Here is a 21,564-nt window from a genome sequence, read left to right as displayed (position 1 = left end):
AAACGTGAGTATAAGTTGACGGATGAAGTAATTGCACATTTTTTGTGCGTAGATAATTTTTTCTGTGCGCGCTTGTGGGTTTGAAAGTAATCGTAATTGTAATGTGCCATATATCATTTGAAAGAGCATTCTTTGTACTTTATCTTAGTATATGGCAACATGCAATAAGAGGAAAATTTATATAAAACACGCCATCGCAAAAATAGTTATATGAAAATGTTATCGTAAATATAGTTTCATAAAGATATGGTCCTTTAGTAACTGATGACGTTTCACAAGGGGCGGAGATAGGTTTTAGTACTGCCTCGTGAGCAGACCCTATATACTTTGACTCTGTACTAGACTATCAGTTCCCACGCCCGTAGCCTGAAACATTTACAATTTGTTTTACTATTACCTCCACGTTGCCTGCGTGAGTTTTCCGCACTGGAGTGGATTTCATTCAGTCTATTGAGACTACCATTCCTATGCTAATTGAGTGAGGCATTTACAATTTTGTTTTACTATCATTTCCCATGTCACCTGTGTGAGAATTCCGCACTATGTGGAGGACACTTTCAGCCTTCTGGCTGTCATTTCGTCTGCTTCTGCAGATATTTCCCTGGTATAGTGTTGAGTATTCCTCATACCCTTGGCGACATTTGCAGTTTTTGTGACTGCCTTCCATCCTATTATTCTCAGGCTAGACTAATAGTGTTTCACTGCTGAGAAGATGATCAGTAACATAGCACTGGAGGAGGCCAGGGCCTTCACCGAAGCTGGAAGAGCCATGGGGCTGGAGGGATCAAAACTGATAAATTGGGTCAATGATAAAATGAAAGAAGCAGCAGAGAGAGCATGCCAGGCAGCCGAAAGGGAGAAGGAGAGAGAAGCACAAGAGAAAAGAGAAGCAACTGAGAGAGAAGCAGCTGAAAGAGCATTTCAAGCAGCCGAAAGGGAGAAGAAAGGGAAGCCCAAGAGAGAGAAAAGAAGCTGCAGAGAGAGCACATCAACTGGTTATGGCCACACCCCCTACCTCCCCTTCTTCACCCTCTCACCTCCATAGTATGGGCACCCTCATTAGGACTTGGGACGATAGCAAACCCGACACCTGTCTTGATCATGTCAAGCAGGTGTTCGAGAACTTCAATTCAACCCCTCAGGAAGTGGCCCTTCTCCTTGGCAAGCATCTCGCTGGCAAAGGATGGACTGCATTCGAGGCCCTTCCCCTAAATGAGCTACAAGATCTCATCCTCATCAGAGAGGTAATCCTTGGGGCTTACAAGCTCACCCCAGACCGGTGGAGGCAGAAGTGGGGGAGCATGCCCAAGGAGGCTAACCAAACTAGGTGGACGAAGGCCTCTAATGCAACATCTGTAGAGGAGGTCTTAGAACTTTTTCAATAAGAGGATTTCCTGGCCTATGCTTCCCCTGATCTTGCCATCTACTGGGTGGACAAGGCTCCTAAAACTATTGTGGAGTGCTGTAGATGGGCGGACACCTACGACACTCACCATCCGCTGCAGAGTTTGTTGAAGAAAAAAATTTGCCCTGCTCTTCCTCTCACTCCTGCTGTCATCTCTCAGCCTACCCAGCGCCCCAATAATCCTCTACAGAAACCTGTGTGTGGGCGTTGCAATAAACAAGGGCACACCACGGAGCAGTGCCTCTCAAAGGTCGATCCCCCTCAGCAGGCTGCCGTTACTCCTCAGAATGGAACTCCCCATGATAATAATAATAATAATAAGATTAACGGCCATTGGAACAGAAACAACAGGCCCAGGCCTGATTTTGGCAAGAGTTTCTGTGACTTATGCAAAGCGTATGGGCACACTGCTGCTTGGGTGGGATGCCCCAAGCAAGCTCCTTTTTCTGCCATTGCTATGGCAGTGACGGATCCTTCAGCTCTAGGCCCTCCTGCTCAGGGCCCCATATTTGTCGCACCTCCTAGAGGTCGCTATACTGCCCACCAGATCCGAGCTTTCGATGAAACTGGTGCGCAGGTATCCATCATTCGAGAGGATAAAAATCCTTATGGAGCTCAGGTTGATAGGCACCAATTCATCGCGATAGAGAGCCTCAACCATATCAAGATGTTCCTGCCTACTGTCCAGTTGAAAGTCACATGACCTCACCGCTCTAAGATATGTACCATGGCAGTGGCACCCTATATTCCAGGAGGTTATGATGTCCTGCTAGAACACAATTTTAAGTCTCCTCCTACCTTTGTACTGTCTCAGGGACCCCACCCTTACATAGCTCCAGACCTGTTCAACGGGCCTCCAAGAACTACCTCTGCACGGCCAGTACCACTTGAAGCTATCAGGCAGTGCCAGGTTCCATCCCTCATAGGCGTTGAGCCACGTTCAAATCCTCTCACTAAGCCAGAAACGGCCTCAGTGCCAGTGCCAAGGTAAGACTCGACTCTCCCTCTCGGAGCTCTCTAAGTCCCGGTCACTTTCCCTCCGCTGGCTTGGACCCGCTACCCATGCCGGTAGTCTAGGAAGGGCCAATTCCAATAGAAATCCTCTAGGATACCCATGACCATAGCGGACACTCCACCAATGGTGAGGCCTTGCAAACTGCCCAGCAGTTGGTCATCCCAACTTCTAAGCCCATCCTGAATACTGTTATCTCTTACACTCCCCCTCCGTCAGCAGAGACAAGCCAGAAACAAGAACAAATGACAAATATAAATCACTGAGCCTTCCATACTCCCTTGAGTGAACTTGGAATATAAAATAAATTAAAACTCTGCAGATGTAGGTGTATAAAGACTGACTTGGGACAGAACGAAAAGTGAACAACAAATAAGGTAATTCCTTATCCCAATCAGAACCATTAATTAATCAATATTTTTTTTATCATTGATTTCAGGGTTTGGTGAAATCTCTCCAGAGCTCCCTGACTTTCTGGATGATAGGGAGAAGAAGTCACATGTTTTATGTTTAACTCAGCCATCTTAACCCTGAAATACCTACTAACAAAATTAGTACCACAATCAGATTGGATTATTTTAGGCATTCCAAATTTAGTAAAAAACTCAATTAGTACATCCACAATTTTAGCGCTTTTTATTGTACGTAGTGGTATTGCCTCGGGATACCAAGACATCTTATCCGTAATGGTAAGAATATACTCATTCCCACTACGCACGGTTTCTTTAAAGGTTTTGAAACCACAGGAATGGGACATAAAGGCACCTTAGGAATGGCTTGTTTGATTTACCGACCTTTTGGCAGACGTCACAACTATTCCACAAATTTCTTTCACATCAGCTTTCCAACTCGGGCCAAAAAAAATCCTTAGCAACTTGCCTGCGGTCTTAAAAATACCAAAATGACCTGCCAAACCACTCTCTGGGCCAAATACATCAACTCAGTCCTGTAAATAGAAGCAATCATTACCTTTTTTCATTTCACATCTCATAATTCACATTATCTGCCACCCTAGGCCTACTCAGTAGATATAAAATATTATCAATTATTTTAAATTTAGGAACAGCTACGTCAGCCACCTCACCCGACTCAATAGGGAGATCCCGAAAATCCTTTTTCTGAGCTTTAATAAGCTCTTCAGTAGTCCAATTTAATTTTTCCTTAAAGATCCCCTAATCTACAACTGCACTATCACTACATTCTAAATCACTTGAATCTACATCAATTGTTGACTCTACAGCATCAAATATCCTAGCACCAGAATGCGTAACTACTGCTACCTCATTATCATGGTTGATCAAAATGGGACATATATTTTTAAAGGCCACATTATTTCCTAACACAACATCAACATCTTATAGGGAATTTATCTACAATTGCCAACTTCAAATTACCTGTAAAAGAAGGACAAATTAAATTAAAATTTTCAATGGGATAGGACTTTACCGTATCAGGAAAACCAGACAACAACACAAATTCCTCACTTTCAACCACAAAATCATATTGCAGCGCCTCCCTAAGAATCAGTGACTGAGCTGCACCCGTATCCCGCAAAATACGTACCCTTCTCTTCTCGGACACAAGCACGGACGATACACTACCGACTGACAAATATTTCCCAAAACTGCCACATAGTCATTGATCATTGTTTACTGTGGGAGTGGGCTCTCTCTCTCTCGCTTTTCAATGCCCATTACGGGCCTACCACCAACTTGTTGCGATTTCTTATACGAAAAACATTGACTTTTTACGTGTCCCTTTTTGTTACAAAAGAAACATGTCATATTCCTCAATTTTTCAGGATTGTAGATATTATATCCCCTGTCACCTCTGTTGGGAGAAAAATGGTTATTATTGCCAGAAAAATTATTAGTATTATTACCTTGGGCCCTACCTTGATTGTTACCTGTACAATTATTTCTGGTAAACACTCTAGCATTATTATTATTATTATTTATTCCTATTCTACCCCAACTCGAGTTCACATTGGCCGTTACACCCCCTATTTCATTCTTATGAGACAAATAATATTCGTCACTTGCTATAGCTGCTTCCTGCATGGTCTCCAATTTCAATTCTTCGAGGTGGACCTTCAATTTGTCCGGCACACACCTCTTGAACTCCTCCACCAACATTAACTCTTTCAACCTTTCAAAATTCAACACTTCCTTCGACTTAAACCAATCACTGGCATATTGGTCTTTCGCCCTTGCAAATTCGACGAAAGTTTGTTCCTTATTTTTCTGTAGGTTTCTGAAGCGTTGTCTATAGGCTTCCAGGACTAACTCATAGGCTTTTAAGACAATATCCTTCACACTGTCGTAATCCGCAGATAAATCCTCCTCCAAAGTTACCTATACTCTTTGGCCCTACCAATTAATTTACTTTGTGTTAGAGTGGTCCAATACTCCTGGGGCCACTCCAACTTTGCAGCAATTCTTTCAAAGGATACAAAAAAATTCAGCCACATTGTTTTCTTCAAATTTTGGCACAAACTTGAGGGCCTGCAGTAAATTAATAGCAGGCATTACCGACCTATTTTGAGCAGGTAGAGGGGAAGAAGGACCTGTCATTCTTATGGCTATTTCATACTGCCTCTCCTTTTCTCTTTCCTCAGCCTTAAATTTTTCAATATCGAACTCCATCTGTCTCAGAGCTATTTGCTTATCCAAAATTTCGACAGACAATTCTCTTTTAACCGATTTCACTTCTTTTTCCGCACATGCCATTACAGTTCTTACATAATCATATATTTGCAATAGCAATAATCCCTTTCTAATTGATACATTATATTCAAATTCCAAGTGTTGTGCTACCTGTTCCAACTCTTCCCTATTCAGCTCTGCAAGCCTCTCTTGCCACCCCTCTCTGCTAAGGAGCTCTAACACATTAACAACGGACATGATGACCACAAACGTCCACACCAAACTATACCAAAAAACACTAAATTATCACCTGAAACACGAAGAGGTGTAAAAATGCTGCCTGACAAAAAAACCCAAGAATGAACTTTGTACACACCAGTGAATACTCAGGAATGGTCGCCAATTGTGATGTTTGGGTATCCAGCACAATAATCACTCTTACCAAAACACTTATCTGTATTCACAAAAACCAATACTTAGTCCACAAAAGGTTGAAAAATATTCATAACAAAAGTGTACAAACTCAATTCAAGGGGTCAAAGAAAATACTCTAATAAAACCCTTAATTTTAATACACAAATTACAGACAGAAATGACACCTGAACCTCATAAATACAATAAATAATTAACAACACACACTTAATACCTAACATAGAAAAAAACTACACACATAACTGGACAGGTCATCAACACACATATACAAAAGGGTAGAGGGTCCAGAAAGGTGGAGACCAATGAAAAGAAAGAATATCCTGCCAAATTACACACTAAACACCGACGACTCCTCAAAAATAATTTATGTAAACTGTTCTCCACGTTTGGAGAATCACTCAGGGTGGTTGGGAAAAGGAATGGTTCCCAAAAAGCTGTGACAGAGGACAGGATTCCACCAAGTCCTGCCAAGACTGTAGCAGTGTGGCGTAGCCATGATTGCTTTACTCCAAATGCAGGGGCAATACCTTCATACCTGATGACAGAGAGGTCCCCTAGATAGCTTAACTAAGCCAAGGGTTGCTGAAAGGAGCTGAAGAGAATACAATCCTGGAAGGGGGAGAATTTCACTCGTCCCGACTCTCCAAAATCAACAAGATTCCAGGATGCTTCAGCTACATCCTCCTGCATCTAAGGAATGTGGGCACTTTATGACCCCTGCCATAAATTCCTGGCATTAGCATGTAAATCTAAGTTAAAATTTACTTTGTTCCAAAATGAATAGGTGGAACGCCTGAATTTTGACGAGATATTATATGTAAGGGTCTTATTATCAAACTGGCAAAGGTCATGGTGAAAACAGAATTAAAACAGGACCATTGGTTGGATAAGGGGGGGTGGGGTTGTGGAAAGGGGTGAAATGTAAAAATTACTGAAAACAAGAGAAAGTAGGTGTCTAATTCATAATGTTTAAAGTCCAAGCTCAGCCCTGATGTAGGCAGGGGGGCCTGAAAAGGTGTGAGAAGGCTGGGGGGGAGACAAGAAAAATAACTGAAAAACACATATATTAGTGTCTAATCCATAGTTTTCAAGGTTGCTGAGATGAATAGTAACACTCCAGATTCCCTTCAAGTGCACATTCAGCCCAATAGAGAGAGGGGGGGGGGGTGAGAAGGGGGAGTGACATGTAAAAAATAACCAAAAATGACATATATTAGTGTCTAATCTATAGTTTTCAAGGTAGCTGAGATGAATAGTGACACTCCTGATGACCCTTGAGTCCAAGTTCAGCCCTGATAAGATAGTGGGGGAGGGGGGGGGTGGGGGGGGGGGCATGAGAATTGAGTAGGAAAGGGAGACATGTAAAATAACCACAAACTACAAATATTATTGTCTAATCCATAGTTTTTGAGGTTGCCGAGATGAAAGTGACACTCCCAATGCCCTTTGAGTCCAGGTTTGTTACGGCCCGTGAGAGGTCCGCTCCAAGTTAGTTATTATTATAAACAAAAAAGAATTCAACACCAACAGTTGAAACTAGGGATATGAATATAGAAAGATACACAAACACAACAAAGGTTTATTTACAAGCTTACTAACAAAGATAAATGCAGAATGGTATCTCCTATTTACATAAAAAAGGCAAAATCTTACAATGCGTGAACTGGGGAAACTGTGGGGTAATGAAAGTACTTGCCGGACAGTTTTGCAACTCGAAGCGATGGCTTCACAAAAGGAGAACTCTAATTGTAGACGCCTTCTTGCCTCCGTATTGCAGAAAATAATGTCTACTCTTGATACTTGAAGGGCAGGAACTCCCCAAAACCTCTAGCAGAACGTTTCTTCTCCGAAGGTTTTCTCAACGTCGAAATAACTCGGTTGTCGACTCCTGACGACGACTTGACCAGAATTCTACCAAACTCTCGAGTGACTTTTCCTCTCTGATGATCTCTGCTGCTGACCTCTCACTGATAATCTGATCTGTGGCTCTTACTGATGATCTCTCTTACTCTGATCTCTCCTACTTCGTCAGTCGTATTTATAAGGCATTCTGGGGGCTAGGGTACCAGCGAGTGCCACAGACTCCCGAGACGACGGGAACGATTTAGAAGAATCTCGAAGAAATATTGCATCATATTTCTCTGCATCTCTCACGACACTTCGGCACGTGTTGCGCTCCACAATACGCCCGACGATTCCAGAACAACCACGAGAACAGGCGCCTCCAACAATGGCGCGAATGCCTCCTTGCTGCAGAACTTCTCGAAAATGCGTTTTCCTCTCCTTTATCTTTCTTTGCTATACAGCAATTACCATGAAACGTCCCCCCAAAAAAGAGAAAAAAATGAAATCAACTGATTTTATTTTTTTCCAAAGAGAAACAAGAGTTAAACAGCAGGGGAACAATTCTGCATAAAGCTTTAATACTTCTCCATTCACTCAACCACTCGTGCCAAAATAGAAAACGGTCATTAGGCTACTCATTCTGAAAACTCTAGAGAGGCTCTATTAGCTATCACATTATCCTTCCCTCTTAATTTCTCCATTTCCTGAACTCCGATAAAAAGTTGGAAATACTAAAACACCTCTTGTGTTTTTCTCAAAACTAATTTCTCTCTGTAACACTATCACATCGAACACTCCGTTTCCTGAACTTCGATAAAAAGTTGGAAATACTAAAACACCTCTTGTGTTTTTCTCAAAACTAATTTCTCTCTGTAACACTATCACATTGAACACTGGCGGTGACCAAGGTACGGGGCATTCTTTATAATTCTGAATCAAGTTTACATGCATACACTTCGCTCTACTTTTACCCATATTAATTCTATAATGTATATTTACCCTCTCCTCTAACACTGAAAAAGGACCTCTGAACTTATAAGGTAAAGCGGAACCTTCTTTCTGGACTAGTACTAAAACTTTATCTCTTACACACAAACTTCTCTTTTTTGCTCTAAGATCATGTTTCCGTTTAGTCTCCCCTTGACTTCCTCTCGCGTTCTCTTTCGCTAGTTGCCAAGCATCTCCTAAATCGTTTTTATAATATTCTAGATTAGTTATGTAATTTTCTCTACCCTTACTTCTAGGCAAAGGTCCGACCATATCAATAACTATATTCTCAAAAGGTTCGCCTACCGAAGGAATATTACACAATGGAGCTCTGGGATTTACTTAATTCGGTTTCCCAACAATTTGGCATTCATGACAGCTTAAAACATACCTACTTACGTCACTTTTCATTTTAGGCCAAAAGTACGCCCTATTAATACACTCAAAAGTTTTATTTACTCCTAAATGTCCTTGCTCATCCTGTGCTAACTTCAAAACTAGCTCACGAAACTTCCTAGGAACCACTAATTGTTCGGTGATTTCCCCTTTACTACCTGACTTATGACGAACATAACGACACAAAACTTTGTCTTTTAAACAAAAAGTCTCCTTACACACATCATTGAGAACATCATCCACCTCACATTCAAAAATTCGGGTTAGTGTCTCATCCTCTCTCTGCAACTTGACTAGCTCATCCTTATCCGAAAGATTAGTGCCTAATTCATCACCGTAACTAGTACTAGATACCGGTACTTTTACTACGTTACTCTCGACAGCTACACCTTCCGTTTGGCTATCACTGTCAACAATAGAGTCAGGTTTCTCAGCCACACTCATGCCAAGATCAACCTCGCCGCCGCCTCTATCACTCGTTCGAATCCATGAACAAATTATGACCGTAGTCTATCTCTGTATCTAAACCTGACCTAGTACTACCATTTCAGGCACTCGAATATCCCTCACAACAGGATTCACATTCTTGGATAAAGTAAGTTCATTGCTGACTATAATGTCAATGCCATCAACGGGCAAAACTATCAACAACTGCAAGTTTCACTTCTCTGACTTTCTAAATTCAACTTCAACAAAGGACAAAGAACACGTGTTAGGAAATCCACCTAACATGACTTTTTCTTTCATGTTGATTTCTGCCCTGTTTGGCACACTGTCTCTCCTAATCAGTGAGACAGCAGCTCCTGTGTCTCGAAAGAAGACACATCTCTCGAATCTACTCCTCCAAGAGAGGAAACTACACCTTCTGACAGAAATTCACCAAAAATTTTCATGGTTTCTCTCATCACATCATTCCTACTTGACGAAAGGTTAACTAGAGACACTGGTTTCTTAACGTCCTTCCTTTCTACTGCACAATTTCTCGCTAAATGCCCTTTCCCATTACATCGGAAACAAGTTAATTCTGAGCCCCACTAGATGCCATTTTACTCTTACCAAACCTTAAGAACTTATAACCTGGTTTTCCGCATGTATAACATTGAATAGTCACTTTTACTTGCATTGCTATTACTAGAACTGAAACCTTTACTGTTTTGTACTTTACCAGATGAAGGATCATTTCGTTTCTTACCAACACTCAAATTATGAGTTAGACTATATTCGTCAGCTAGCCTAGTTGCTCCTGCAAAAGATATTTCTCGCCTATCTTCTATATAAAGCTTAATCTCAAGGGATACGTTATCTTTGAAGTTTTCTAAGAACACCGAGTTCTTCAAACCATCAAAATCCTCAACTTTAGCAAAAGTTAACCAATAAAAAAACAGCCTTTCTTTTACCGTATTCTACATACATAATATTCTCATTCTTTTCTCAAACTTCTAAATTTCTTACGGTACACCTTCGGTACTAACTATACGTGCTAAGAACAGTTTCTTCACAATATCATAATCATCACATTCCTCCTTAGACATGCAACTATACACAGTAAGCGCCCTACCACTCAAGAATGACTGTAAATATAAAGTCCACGTTTCTTTAGGAGAACCTACTCTTTCCATTAACTTCTCAAAACACATGAAATATTTCGTTAAATCTTCCTCATCAAACTTGGGTACTAATTTCAACACTGTACTCATACCTAACCTATCAGCCTTGTTTTCGTTCTTGCCTGTCCGACTGTTACGAGTACTTTCTCTGCTCTCTCTCAGCCGCTCTTTCATCTCTCTCATACTCTTCTCTCTCTTTCCTTTCAACATACTCACAGAGATCATACCCCTCTAGACCTAGAAGCTTACCCGACTCAATAAACTCTTTCACCATCTCACTCATTCTGGTGCTTTCTATATTCTCCCTGTTTCAAACTGTTACAGTGCTGATAGCCTAAGCAAGGTCGCCACAATGTTACGGCCTGTGAGAGGTCCGCTCCAAGTTCGTTATTATTATAAACAAAAAAGAATTCAACACCAACAGTTGAAACTGGGGATATGAATATAGAAAGATACACAAACACAACAAAGGTTTATTTACAAGCTTACTAACAAAGATAAATGCAGAATGGTATCTCCTATTTACATAAAAAAGGCAAAATCTTACAATGCGTGAACTGGGGAAACGGTTGGGTAATGAAAGTACTTGCCGGACAGTTTTGCAACTCAAAGCGATGGCTTCACAAAAGGAGAACTCTAATTGTCGACGCCTTCTTGCCTCTGTATTGCAGAAAATAATGTCTTCTCTTGATACTTAAAGGGCAGAAACTCCCCAAAACCTCTAACAGAACGTTTCTTCTCCGAAGGTTTGCTCAACGTCGAAATAACTCGGTTGTCAACTCTGACGACGACTTGACCAGAATTCTACTCTCGAGTGACTTTTCTTCTCTGATGATCTCTGCTGCTGATCTCTCACTTAAATAATCTGATCTGTGGCTCTTACTGATGATCTCTCTTACTCTGATCTCTCCTACTTCGTCAGTCATATTTATAAGGCATTCTGGAGGCTGGGCTACCAGCGAGCGTCACAGACTCCCGAGATGACGGGAACGATTTAGAAGAATCTCGAAAAAATATTGCATCATATTTCGTTGCGTTTCTCACGACACTTCGGCGTGTTGTTGCTTCCACAACACGCCCGACGATTCCAGAACGACCGCGAGAACAGGCGCCTCCAACACGGGCACGAATGCCTCCTTGCTGCAGAACTTCTAGAAAATGCGTTCTCCTTTCCTTTATCTTTCTTTGCTATACAGCAATTACCATGACAAGGTTCATCCCAAGTAAGAATGGGGGGTGAGAAGTGGTGAAATATAAAATGTAAAAAATGCTGGACAATGCAACTGAAGCAACTATCTTAACAAGGAAGAGAGAGAGAGAGAGAGAGAGAGTAGAGGGGTCTGTGGGGGGGAAAGATAAAGAAAGAGTGAGTTTATTGGTTGTCATTCAGAGTCTTCCCGGGCGGTTTAGGTTTGGGCTGTCATCTAATATATATATATATATATATTATATATATATATATATATATATATATATATATATATATAATTGTGTGTGCGTTTGTGTGAAATACATTTTGCAAATTTTTTTGTATTGTTTTTTTGACCGTTCCATTTACTGCGTGATCAGCTTATTATTCTTTTTACTCCATAATAAGGATATTGAAATTTTTTGCAGTTGACTCTTTTGATTTTTTTACCGTCCCCTAGGTTTTCTTCCTTTTTTCCTTTTTTGTTAAATTGCAATTCACTGTTTAGGAAGTTTTCCCAGCATAATAGAGGTAATCTGCTCTTCCAGTTTTTATAAAATAGCGATTTACTGACTCTTTGCCCAGTCGGTTATTCTTATTTTTGTTAGCATCGTGTAATGTAGAATTAAAATGTTTATAGATTTCCATAATACACATATTCCTTCCAGTCAGTGAGATGGTTTGTTTTCCCCCATCATATATTAATGTGTTGAGCATTCAGTGATCTAGTTTTTAACTGCTTCATCTAACTAACATAAAAGAGAAACATGTGACTAAAAGCAAGGGAAGAGACAAACAAGGCAGGCCAGAGGGGCAAAAAAAAAAAAAAAAAAAAAAAAAAAAAAAAAAAAAAAAAAAAAAAAAAAAGAGGAAACCCTTGGAAACGGTAGGGCACAACCCCGTAGGCGGGTAATTTCGTTAGTGATACCTCATGCGGTGTACTGTTGGCAGACTTTTAAGGTTCTTTGCAGCGTGCCTTCGGCCCCTAGCTGCAACTCTTTTCGCTCCTTTTACTGTACCTCCATTCATACTCTCTTTCTTCCATCTTACTTTCCACCCTCTGCTAACAATAGATTCATAGTGCAACTGCCTTGTGGTTTTCCTCCTATTATACCTTTCATGGCTTTTACTATCAATATCCCTTTCAGAGCAAAATGACCTCATAGGCCCCAGTGCTTGGCCTTTAGCCTAAATTACATATTCAATTCAATTCAAGTTAGGGGACAAGGAAGAAGAAGAAGAGGAAGAAGAAGAAGAAGAAGAAGAAGAAGCACTCTGCTCCAGAATACCCACAATTTTAAAGTTAGACTGAGACTTTTTCTGTTCCCCCTCGGCGTCCGTCTGACCGTGTCGTTAAGTCATCCGTCACTTCATAGATTACCAGTCTATTGTCTCTTGTGTGGTTGGATACCAAATCTTTGTCTTTCTCCTTCATTTTCATTTACCTGTTGCCTTTAGGCTCTGTTATCCATATTATCATTTACATAATAATATTAGCTCGTGCTGATCATGTTGTTATCATCAGTGAAATATGAATATGCCAAAAAGTGAAAAAGTGACGACAAAAATAAAGATGACGCAAACAAATTTTTAACCAGATGATAAAAGTAACAATTGTTACATAGTAAGTTGTTAACGGGTAAATGAAGAAATTTATAAATTAAGAAATAAATATATAACTGATAAAGGTAATATAAACAAATGAAAGATGAAAAAAGGCCCAAGAGCTTCTAAGAATGGATCTGCACATAAAAGAAAGAAAGAAAAAAAAAGAGCACAAAGTTGCGAACAACAGGTGCACGGTCATTTCCGAAGCAGCTTTGGAACCTGAGGTGATGAAACATCTACCAAAAACGTCCGTCATTTACAGCTAAGATTAATTTCCTTTGAATAGTGTTTATGACAGTATTCCAATTTCCTCGATCAACTATCATGTTCCCAGATGAAAGTTGGGTTGAATGTTGGTATATCTTTCCTTTTCAGACAAATGTTTCACGAGACAAAAGCGATCAAGTGCAAGTTGCACTGAATCAGGACGGGCACTTAAGGGATGGAAAAACTGAGAAAGTTCATCAGCTGATTGTACGACAATTTTTCATCATGACTTATTTTATAGTTTTGCTAAAAGCTTCACGCACCTCCCTTTACTTTGATTATAAATGCGTGGAATAGAAAAAGTGGATAAAATCACAAAAGGGGTACGAATCCCGGTGACAGGAAATTCCACCGCGGGGATATGGAATATCACCGTGACTCAAGTGTTTACGACTTTTTAAACTTAAATTGTTCCAACCTAAAGAAGCGGCATGAAATAGTCAATTTAGTTGTTTATTCCAGATTATATTTTTGACTTTTAAACACTCCTTCAAAAAATTTACTTTGTGCTTCTACTTTTCTTTCCTGTTTATTTAAACTTTGGAACCCCTCAACATGGCAACTTTTATCTCATCTGAGAAGGACAAACGAAAGTTGTGTGATGAGGAGAATTACATTTGTGAAAAAGCATGCAGATAACAGTAGCAAAAATGGCGTTGTGAACACTTTTCTAAAGGTTGCAAAGGTTGCCGGGCTAGAATACATACAACTGTTATATAACTGCAGTGAACCAGAAGTTATTCTTTCAACTGGATCCCATAATCACCCAGCAAGCAGTGGACGCGTTGATGCTCGAAAGGCAGTTTCTTCAATGAGGAGCGAGGTACATAATAAGAACCGGCACAGTATCTATCTCGAGAAGTAATAGCTAATGTTGTACAAAAATAGTCTGTGGATTTGAAGACATGAAGACATCATCCCTTCCGAGTTTATCGTTTATTTTGAGACAACATATATTGAGGGGACGTGGTCTTCGTCGACGAAGAGAAACCCTACAGTTTCCGATTGAACTTTGGAATGTTCGTGACCGCGATTTAAATGTTCAACCTACCAAGAGCGAATAATGCAGTCGAAGGTTCCCACAATGCTTTGCGATCCTCGATAACATCCACACATCCCAGTTTGTGGAAACTGTGCACTGCACTTCAATTAACTGAGGAAGGGTTAAGCCAAACAAAAATCGCACACATTCAACGTGGAGACTCGAAAACAAAAAAGAAGACCTATCAAATTATTGATGCACGATTGAAAAACCTTCTTGGAAATGATGAGAATCAAAACTGTCTGGAATTTCTCATTGCTCGCAATTTGAAATTAATTTTCTTGAAGTAAATTTTTTCAATTACTGTTTTTAATGCAATTGCCTTTATCCTAATTGTAGAATAAAATGTGAGATAAATGTATTCACTTTTTTCCTAACCTATAATTATTTTCATATCAAGTTCATTTATTTTACTTATTTATTCTGGTGGAATTTTCCGTGGTGAAATATACCGTAGTGGAATTACCACTAGCTATTCACACACATAAAATTTAAAAAAAATGGCTTTCTTCTAATGTTGCGAGCAGTCTGTACCTGAGCATCAGGAAAATTTGAACTTTTGTTGCCTAATTTGAATGGCATACTGTAACTAAAATTTTCATTATTTCAAAAAAGCAAAGCCCAAAGGCAGGAACCCTCCAGATTACGAGCTTTCAGAAAAAACTAAGTATCACAGCTGTATCTTTCCCATTATTGCTCCACAGATATGCTAGGTCCCTCACGCACACCCCTACCACATCCCTGAACGTCAATGTTCCATATGTTCATAGTTTCATATTGAATATAATAATAATAATTTGCATTTGATCATTTTCTAGACTGACAAAAACTACTACTACCACTATTACACATATTGGAGTCTGCTTAGGTAGTCTGCTACATAATTATGCAAATACAAAATATTATACGAAAAGTTGATGCTTTCTATGATCCACATCTGATAACAGTGCTAATTTCAAACAAGCTTAAGAACCCCTCAATATGATAGCAACAGATCATAGTCAGAGCATGTTCTGATAGAATGAGAGAAGCACATGTAACATGGCGCATACTGTAGGGTCACAGTTGACATCTGAGATCTGTTCCTATGGCAAGGACGTAACCTGATTTTCTCTGTAAGCCAGAATTTAAGCAGACATAATAATGTGAATTAGTCAAAATAAAAAAAAATAATAATAAAATAAGAGAGAAAACAATTCCTAAGCAATTCCTAATCACATACATACAGTACAAGGGTAAGAATATTGCCCTTACACTTACTCCTGTGGCTGGCGTACATACTGGGCATTGCAAAGAGGGGAGAGACAGGCTTGACTAGGCTACTGAGTGGAGGAAGGTGCTGGAGATACTGGGGCTGGTGAGTTTGGAGAGGCAGAACTCCAGAAGGTGCTGGAGATACTGGGACAGGGTCGTCTAGTTCTGCAGAAGGTGCTGGAGATACTGCAGTAGGTGAGCCTAGTTCTGCAGAACCTACAGAAGGCGCTGGAGATACCACTGGCGCAGCTGAGTCTGGAGAGGCATGTGAAGTAGAGGGTACTGGATCTCTTGTAGGCCTCTCTACCTTTTTAGAAAAGTGTTCCAGGCAGTGTTGGGGTCCTGAGCCTCAAACCCTACCAATCCCTAATCAATCAGGACAAAACCATCTAACTCCTTGCTTGTAAATCTCTTGGGCTCTGGGGTTGGTACCTCTTCATCTTCGATCAATTGCTTTTGTAGTTGAATGAGGTCTTCAACATATAATTCTTCTCCATGAGATGCCAGCAGCTCTGTGAAATCATCAACCTCCACCTCATACACAAATTGGGGGACAATTTTTTCCACACACCATTCAAGTTCATCTGCTTAACTTCGTTGCAAGAATCACAAATGTTTCTTATAGCAGCAAGAATGTTTAAGATTTCCAAAAATACTTTTAGAGACAAGTTCTTGTCCTTATCAGTGCTCTGGAAGCCATAGCAAATGTCCTTCTGAGGTACTAGGCCTTGAAAGAGGCTATGACACCTCAGTACATAGGATGTTTAAGGGAGGTGGTATTAGATGGAAGGAAAACCACCTTGACATTAGAATGAAAATCATCCAAATGGGCAGGGTAACCAAGGGCATTGTCCAGCACTAGCAACACCTTATAGGACAACCCCTTTTTATTTAGCACAGCACTCCACTTCTGGCACAAAATAGTTGGTGAACCAGTCCTCAAATATCTGATGTGTCATCCATGCCTTTTGGATTTCCAGATGACAGGTAATTAACCATTCAAAATACTCTTCAGTGTCATTGGATTCTCTGCCAGATACACCAACAAAGGCTTCAGCTTGAAATCACCAGCAGCATTACCCTCAAGAAGCAAAGTCAGTCTCTCTTTGCTAACTTTGTGGCCTGGTGCGGTTTTCTCTTCCTTGGCAATGTATGTATGGGTATGCATCCATTTAGAAAACAAACCTGTCTCTAACTACATTAAACACCTGTTCAGCACAGCAAACCCCATCTCTGATTACCTCAGCCAACACACTAAGAAATTCATTTGCTGCCTTCTCATCACCACTAGAAGCTTCCCCTTGCACCTTAAGGTTATGCAAATTTGCACGGCCTTAAACTGCATGAACCAACCTTTGATAGCCCCAAACGCATTTGAAGAAGGTGTATAGCGAGTGAATGACTGCCATGAGATGGCTTATTTATCTGTTCCATTCCCAAACTAGTTGCATGCAAAGTTTGAATTTACATCTGAATCATGGAACAAGAATTTTAAAATGAATTTATCAAAGATCGTGAGATGTAACTATGAAATGACGAAGGTCGAGTGCGCCATAAACTGAGACCCTACTGTACTTCTAAACTTTCTGACCATATGAGCATCTGACCATATTAACCTGGTATGTATCCATCTATGCATCACCTCCGAGGTACTAGTACTAAACATGACAGAACTTCCATGGGACGCTGTGTTTAGTACTAGCCCGTCGGGGCTCAAAGGATTAAATATACGCATTTCTATGTAATAATAAAAAATATCTTTGATCCCTGAGGGGCTAGTACTAAACACAGAGCTCCAATGAGCTTCCAATATGTTTTGTACCAGCATGGAGGTGACACATATGTGGTTACATACCAAGTTAATACCTGCCTGACCTAACTCCACTTTTGTTTGTTGCAATCAGCACTTGTATAAGATTTTGGAGCAGTTGAAGTGTTACTTCATTTCTCTTCATCAGAAAAACATTCTATTGCAAGACAACAAACAATTAAATGCTTGAGTTTAAAGAGAATACTCATGACATCTTTTTAGAATATGGGAAACCAACAACAGTATTCTTCAACCCTTGGTTTAGGTTGTCAGAAATCATTCTCATAGAACTTGAATCACAGCAGAAGTGACTCTGGTTGACCAGAACAAAGACAAGGTACTTCACTCTTAGTGTTGATGGATACATTTCCTCTAATCTATAATAATAAAATCTGAGTGGATCTTGTTTGTCCTCCCCCCAGGTGACATTATGGGAGGCATGACACAGCTAACCATCACCTGCAAACCAGTTTGTCTGCCCTACTGACCATTTCAAGGCCTGCGGTACATAGGTTTTTTTAAATATCTTTTTCTTTTTAAATATCAACTGTATCTTCTTGAAATTTTGGCCCAACATGTTTAAGACCTCCCGCTAATGTATGGCAATATAACTAAGTATCTAAAGTTATTAATAATGGCACTTTACTCTTGAACATTTCCAATTTTCTTTGCATTTGACTGAGACTTTCGGACACCGTTAGGAAAGACGGCCCGCCCACTTCTTTCTCTCCCTGTTAACAAAATATGAATGAAAGTGTACCGTTCTACGATTATGGCGTATAGCGTTTTACATTTTTAAATTACTTTATGGATTATTGTTTTATGTATCCAAATTAGTTTATGCAATAAAGTTTATTTGTTTCATTATTTTGGGAGATTATTATGACCTCTTGGTTTATTTAGAGCATATATATACTGGAAAATATACCCTCTGAAAATTAGAGGGGCAGAAGTTACAAGCTGTTCAGGTGTGTTTATATTGTCGTCAGGCTTCACCCCGCCCATCCTGAACTCAATGCCATCGAGCAGGTATGGGCGCATATGAAGCTATATGTACGTTCATCGTTGCGGCATTTCACCAGGGCAGACCTAAAGGCCAGATTGGAGGAAGCAAGGCTTGCTGTCACTAAACAGGTGTGGGAAGGAGCTGTCCAACGAAGTCAAGCTTTCGAGAACGAATACTGGCTTACTGGCAACGTCCGCGATTGCATAGATCCAATTGTTGTCAACGTCGCCAGTGATGACGAGGACGATCTATTTTTAGACAGTGATGGGGAGTGAGCTGAAATATCCTTAGACGTGTGTATATATAGTCCTGTAATTAATAAGTTTTGATATATTTATCCACCAGTTTTTTATTTTGTTTGTCTATGCTGTTTTCATGGTTACTGCAAAAATTTATTTCAAAATCTGTAAAATTTCTGTATATAATGTACATACTCTATTGGATATATAATAAAATAATGTATATAGTGATCTTACTTTTAAATAAACTATGATCTGTTTTTTTCCTTCCATATTTATATATCCAATAATAATCTAAAGTTGCCACTACCACAACATTCTCATGGAAATAGATAAGAAAGGTAAATGATAAATAAAAACATACAAATGGTTTTATGAAAAGTCATCAGTAATAAATGGTAGTTCGTGTACATTTTAAAACGTAAAAAAAAACATATGGTAGTACACTATTCCATTCATAAATATCAGACAGAGTAAGAGAGGAGGAGGCGGGGCTTCTTTCCTAACTCTTTGGCTAAGCCAACGACAGGTGTTCGTATATTTACAACTAATACTGAGGAAATTGAACATTTTCTAAGTAAAGTCCCTTAATTATTAATTCAGGGTACTTGATTATATTGCCATATATTAGCGGAAGGTGTAAAACATGTTGTGCCAAATTTTCAGGAAGATACAGTTATTATTTAAAAAGATATTTAAGAAAACCTATGCATCGCAGGGCTTGAAATGGTCAATAGGTGAGGGAAGGGTAGGTAAGAGAATTGGGGGTAGGGGAGAGTTCTACCCTCCTCCTGCAAACCTGTTTGTCCACCGTTAGTGGGAGAAAGGTAGATAGGGGAACGGGAGGGTTGGGGAGACTTCCACCCTCCTCCTGCAAACCTGTTTACCCGCCATGGGTGGGGGCGGGGTAGGTAAAGTATCGGGAGGGTAGGGGAGACAGCAGTGCCGGCACTAACAGGCTCATGATCTGTAAATGTAGACCTTGTAGAGGTACGAGATACAAGAATGTCGGATTTCAGCTCACAAACCAAAATCAAGAGATTATTTCTTTCTGAATGTGTTCACAAAAGATATTAGTATTAGATGCCTTCTAGTCGCCTGAGAAAAGTCCGCTTTGGTTAATAACCAAAACACCAGGTTTTCCCTGAAAGCATAACATGGAAGTAAGGAACTTTTTTCTAAGGTATAAAATGTTCAAACACTGTTTTTCTATCAAGATTTCTTGCAGTAATATTGACAGATAGATTCAACACATTTAATTAAACAACTATATTCGTCCAAAGTATAATCATATATATATATATATATATATATATATATATATATATATATATATATATATATATCGTATGTATAGCATAAATATATATATATATATATATATATATATATATATATATATATATATATATATATATATATATTTTATATTTATATATGTATGACATATATATATATATATATATATATATAATATATATATACATATCTATATTATTTATATGTGTATACATATATATATATATAGTATATATATATATATATATATATATATATATATATATATATATATATATATTTTATATATATATAAATTTATATTTATATGTGTGTATACTTATATCTATTTATATATGCATTTATACATGTTTATATGTGGATGAGCACGCACTTATTTACTTGTAATTTCTCATAACCTGGAATAATGGACTTCCTCGATGACCAATGCTGCAGAAAGACGATAGCATATTCACCTAGGAAACAGAAACTCCAACATATAATATAAATTCACGTTAAGGACATAAAATATTCAGGTTTACGTGACCAACAACGGCGATTCAAACTGCATAAAAACCTGTTGCAGCCGCTTGATACCTTGAAACTCCATCTCATAAATATCGATTCCCCCCCAGAAGGTATTGCTTTCTTAGTCTTTACCAGCGAACCTTCATGCGACATCTCCTCAGAGGAAGGTTGCTTTGCCTGGGAGGAAGTGACCAGGGACCAATCGATCTCGTCCCCAGTACTTGCACCAATTCTTTGGTACGCTCACCTGGAATCGGCAATTCTACGTTGCTCCGAAGCCTTGAAGTTCTTCTATCATCTTCTGGCAATCCTTAAGGTACGCTACTCTCATTGTGGGAAGAATTCTTCCCTTTTTTTGTGTGTGTGCACTAAAGTATCGAAGAATCACTTAACCACGTTGCTTCCAATACCTCATTGTAATTTTGATACGTCCCAAGTACAGGCTAGAGTGATCAAGGAAACGGGCTGCAGTGGCCGGGTTCACGGACAGCATCTATGTCTCTTGAAGGATGATAAATATTAGTTACCAAGATTAAGGGTGTTTTAGTTGGTCAACAGAAGAAGATATTAGAACTGCACGTATCTGCAATATGGCAAGATCCGAAAAAGACAGAAATAATGATCAAAGTCGACATAATTCTTTTGCCAATACAAATTTAAGTATTAATTGCAGTATTATAATTATCAATGCTTCAAGTTTAAGAGAGGCAATAAATTCATTCTGACGTTGACAACTATATCTAATTGTATTTACTTGGATAGGATTTCTTCTTTATTTACTTGCTTTTTCAGTCTGTCTGTAAAACACTAGTTTTCACTTACTCGAGAAGTAAGCCTACAAACTACTTTGTTGTTGTTGTTCTTGGGTGGGGGGGGGGGGGGTAGGAAAGCCTAAAAAGGTCTGAAAAAGGTGTTTTGCTTTGAGTTAAAGATACAGGAATTTTAGGATAGGATATTATGATTTATTTATTAGGATGAAAATGTAAAAAATATGTAATTTGCATGTTAAACAGT

This window comes from Macrobrachium nipponense, chromosome 25, assembly GCF_015104395.2.
Source record: "Macrobrachium nipponense isolate FS-2020 chromosome 25, ASM1510439v2, whole genome shotgun sequence".
Classification (NCBI taxonomy): domain Eukaryota; kingdom Metazoa; phylum Arthropoda; class Malacostraca; order Decapoda; family Palaemonidae; genus Macrobrachium; species Macrobrachium nipponense.
Note: the sequence above shows the minus strand (reverse complement) of the source record.